A 4,846-nucleotide genomic window follows, 5' to 3' on the forward strand; every position below is an offset into this window, starting at 1 on the left:
GTATGTAAGCAATAATCATAAAATTTGTTTTAATGATAAAATAGATTTCATAGAGATTAAAAATTTCTCATCAAAAAACCTGTTGAGAAAATAGACATGTCATAGGTTGAGATAAAATATTTGGTGTTCAGGATATATAAACAACTACCAAAAAAAAAAAAAAATAAAGAAGTGGGCAAGAAATTTAAATAGACACTTAACAGTTGACCACAAAGCAGATGATAAAGTACTCAACCTCTAGCAGTTTTAATATGATGGTCCTTCTTATAATTTTCTTAAATTTCCTATACTGAATTTGTTGAGGTTCTTAGATCACTAGGTTTTTATCTCAGGTCAAGTTAAAGACTAATTTTTCCATCTTGAGAAAAGTAGAAATGCAGTTGCAATGCATTGTTGGATTTTATAATTTTTTAGACAGCTCTTTTGCAGAAGAATATGTTGAAAGAAAAGAGTGCTAAGTTCTTAAAAGTTAGGACTGTTCAATAAAATGTTAAGTACTAGCACTATCTAGATCATGCATAAAAGAGTTTTTCAATTATGTGATCAGACATATGTAATAAATTTGAGAATAGTTTCCTTTGCCTCTTAAGTATTGATTTTACTTGAGAGTGTTAAATTCTTGGCAGAAGGAGTGGAGTTTAGTTTTCACATTTTAAGTGGAAGAGCACTTTCTGGTCTTGTCACTTCATTTGAGTACCACTTAGAAGTACCATGTTTATAATTATTAAGCTATATTTGTTGCTGATTGTAAAGCAATAAACATGTTTGTCTTTTTTTTTTTTTTAATTCTTTTCACAACTCATTAACACAGTTTGGTTTTGTTTAGGTGATTTTTCCTCTCTGTGTTTATTTTGTATAGCTTTTATGGCTATGTCTTGAAGTTCACTAACTTTTTTTTGTAGTTTCTAATCTAATTTTTTTTTGTAGTTTCTAATCTATACTGATCCAGTGTATTTTTAACCTCGGACCTTTTTTTAATCTCTGGAAGTTCAATTTGGGTCTTTTATATTTCCTACATGTCTCTTCTTAACAGGTTTACACTTTACTGTCTTGAACATAAAGAATATAAGTTTATAATAATTGATTCAATGTGTTGGTCTAGTAATTTTTTTTCACGTAGGTTCCCACGCCCAGCGTGGATCCCGGTACAGGGCTTGAACTCATGACCCTGAGATCAAGACCTGAGCTGAGATTAAGAGTCGGATGCTTAACAGAGTGAGCCACCCAGGTGCCCCAATTAATTTTATCTTCTGTCTCACTTTGGAACTTGTGTCTGTTGATAGAGTTTTCTTATTTTGGTTCATATTTTCTAATTGTTTGCCTTCCTGAAAATCTTTGGATGGCAAACACTGAATTTTGCCTTGTTGGGTATTGGATATTTTTGTATTTCTTTAAATATTCCTGGGCTTTGTTCTGGAATGTAGCTAAGTTCCTAGGACACCTAGGAGACAGTTTTCTTTTGAGGCTTGCTGTTAAGACAAGAGCAGCCTTTAAGTTGGTGCTAATTTTTACCCACTACTGGGGAAACACCCTTCTGAATACTCTACCAATACCCACTTTGACTCCTGGGAACAGGAACTATCCCCACCCATTTGAGTCCCAAGGATTGTCTGCCTGTTCCTTTCTGGTGGTTCTTTCCCCCAACATTGGGTAATTTCCTCAAATGCATCCATTCATCAGAACTCAGCTGAAAACATGAAAGAACTCTCTGCCAATCTCTAGAGTTCCCCCTCTGCAACTCTCCTTTCTGATACTCTTCCCTGATTTTTAGTTGCCTTTTCCTCACTAGATTCTCAACTCAGGGAGATCAGTGGGTTTGGGTTTGGTTCTTCTTCCCTGTGCTGTGGCTTGAGTGCTTCAGTCAGTAAGCTGGAGCAGAGTTCACTCATAATTTTTTTCTTTCAGGGATTATGGTCCTGTGCTGCCCTTTGAATAGTTCTGTAAGATAGAGTGCATCTGATCCCTATTAATTTCACTGTGGCTGGAAGTAGCAGGCCCCAAATTCTGGGTTTTAATTTTTTATTAGAGACTTTCTGTTCCCCACGAAGAGTCTGTTCAGAGACAGCCTTCCATTCACATAGTATTTTTATTATTTTTTTCTTTCTTTCTTAATTGAGTTTTTATTGGTTGTTTTGAGGATCAGTACAGACATTTCAATTTGTACACAATTCTTAACACACATACCGAAAATCTAAAAAAACCATGTAGTTGTGATTCTTTTCTAAAAGTTACTCCAGTGACCTTCCAGCTTAAAATTTGGAGGCAAATTTTCCTTAACAGCATATCAAGTACCAAGATCTTCAAATGCTGATACACTGTTACATTGTTAAGTCCCATTAATTCACAATTTAATATCATATACACTACATATTCAAATTCTCAATCTTGCACAGCACATTCACAGAGTTATTAGGAAAACTGGACTACCACGACCAAGATGTTACAGAGTGCACAAGAATTCTGACCGGGAGAGCCAAGATCTAGGAGTGGTTTTCTTTAGGAAACAATTCTACCAAAAACAACATGGGAATAGAAGTAATTTAAAATATTCAAGACATAGTAAATGCACGACTGACTCTAAATTGCCATTTAGTATGCTTGGTATTATAGGATATAAAAACTACCCCATCTATGGAATGTTGAGCTGACACCCAAGACAAGCAAAGCCTCCCACATTCAATATCCCACTGTTTCCTGGTTGTACCAAAAAATAAACAACCAGCAAATGATTTCACCTCTTAAAAAAAAAAGCATTTACACTTAAAAAATGGGATGAGGTGGGATTCCCCCCTTCTTAATGTTTCTAGAGCTACTAAAAAACTTGCATTTACAAAATAGTTGATAAAAATATTTCTCTGTATTGTACAAGAAGGGCGACAGGGACCACTGATAAGACATGGTTTATGGTATTAATCAGACTTGGCTTCTTTCTCTCCTGCTTCATCAGAGGCTGGACTCTCCTCATTTTTAGTTTCTCCGTTTTCTGCGGGTAAGTCTTCTTTCGTTTCTTGGTTAGCCACTAAAGCCTGTTTTCCCTTTGTTCCCCTTTTCCCCTTTGTTGGCACTTTTTTGTCTGAAGATTTATCCTTTCCTGCTGCCTTTTTTGGCTTCGTTTCCACTTTTGCAGGAGCAGGTTTAGCTGACAACCTCGCCGACCTCCTCGGGCTCCTCCTTCGCCACCCCCTCGGCGGAGCTGACCTTCCTCCTGGGCATCGTGGTGGCGGGGCGGGCGCATGCCGTGTGCCTACGGGCCCCAGGGCGCTGAGAGCCTTTGCGAAGCTGGGCTGCCTGGCCGCTGCCGCTCCTCCCGCCGCGCAAGCTGCTCCACATAGTATTTTAAAATATGTATCACTCAATATCGTTTGTCATCAGGGGAATGCAAATTTAAACCACAATGAGATACTGCTGTATACCTACTGGAATGGCTAAAATTAAAAACTCTGGGTGGCTCAGTTGGCTAAGCGTCCAACTCTTGATCTCAGCTCAGTTCTTGATCTCAGGGTCATGAGCTCAAGCCCCGCGTTGGGCTCCACACTGGACGTGGAGCCTACTTAAAAAAACAAAAAACAAAAAAGCTTCTGACACCACTAAATGGTGACAAGGATATGAAGCAACTGGAACTCCCATACTTTGTGCTACAGGCACACTGGAAATTATACAGTCACTTTGTTAAAAGTTCTACTAGGTTTTTTTTTATAAAACTAAGAATACACCTGCCTGACAACCCAACAATTCTACCCTTAAATGTTCACCCAAGAGAAATAAAAATATATTCACAGAAAGACTTAAGAATATTCATAGCAGCTTTATTCATAATAGCCCTAGACTGGAAACAGCCCAGGTGTCCATCAATAGTAGAATAAATAAACACATCAGTGTATATGTTCAATGGAAGACTCAACATAGTAATCATAGTAATACACGCATAGTGACTTCATTACAAAGGGTACAGTACGGATGGAAAGGAGGGGGGAAAGCTAATTTTACAGTGAAGAAACCTGATAAACCTCATCCTAACAAAGTGATCAAGGTTAACGTCAGTAAATTATGTTAATGATATGATGTACCTTTAATATGATGTAATGAGAATGGCACTTTTCCACTGGCTCCTCCCCAGAACCAATAACACCAGTATGTATAATCATGAGAAAAACATCAGAAAGAGGTCCCAATTGAAGGACATTTTATAAAATACCTGACCAATGGTTCTTAGAACTTTCAAGAATATCAAAAAGAAGGAAATTCTGAGAAACTGTTAGAGCCAAGAGGAGGAGACTGAGGAGATATAATAAGTAGATGTAAATGTTGTATCCTAGATCGGATCCTGGGAGAGAAAAAAGGGCATTAGGTAAAAACTAAGGAAATCTGAGCAAAGAATGGACTTTAGATAATAATGTATCAGTATTGGTTCATTAGTTATGATAAATGTGCCATAATAATATAGGATATTAATAAAAGGAACAACTGGGTATGGAGCATATAGAGCTCTCTGTACTATCTTTGCAGTTTATTTTAAAAAATACATGAAGTTTACAGTTTATTAAAGTTATACAAATCTTAGACTGCAGGAATGCTGAGTAAGAATGGAGCTCATAGTTAGGTTTCTGAATGCAATGGAGTGTTTATTCTTGTGTAGCAAGATAAGGAGAATAGGACAATGTATTATATTCTTCATGATATAATTTTTTTTTTTTTTTTTAAGATTTTATTTATTTATTTGAGAGAGAGAGAATGAGAGAGAGAGAGCACATGAGAGGGGGGAGAGTCAGAGGGAGAAGCAGACTCCCTGCCGAGCAGGGAGCCCGATGCGGGACTCGATCCCGGGACTCCAGGATCATGACCTGAG

The 4,846-nt window shown here is 37.4% G+C and overlaps 1 pseudogene; it reads right to left on the reverse strand.

The window, feature by feature from the left end:
* Positions 1-871: 871 nt before the first annotated feature.
* LOC116632258 lies at positions 872-3,213 on the reverse strand (annotated as a pseudogene).
* Positions 3,214-4,846: the final 1,633 nt, after the last annotated feature.

The sequence above is a fragment of the Phoca vitulina genome, unplaced genomic scaffold (assembly GCF_004348235.1).
Source record: "Phoca vitulina isolate PV1807 unplaced genomic scaffold, GSC_HSeal_1.0 scaffold6, whole genome shotgun sequence".
In the NCBI taxonomy this organism is placed as follows: domain Eukaryota; kingdom Metazoa; phylum Chordata; class Mammalia; order Carnivora; family Phocidae; genus Phoca; species Phoca vitulina.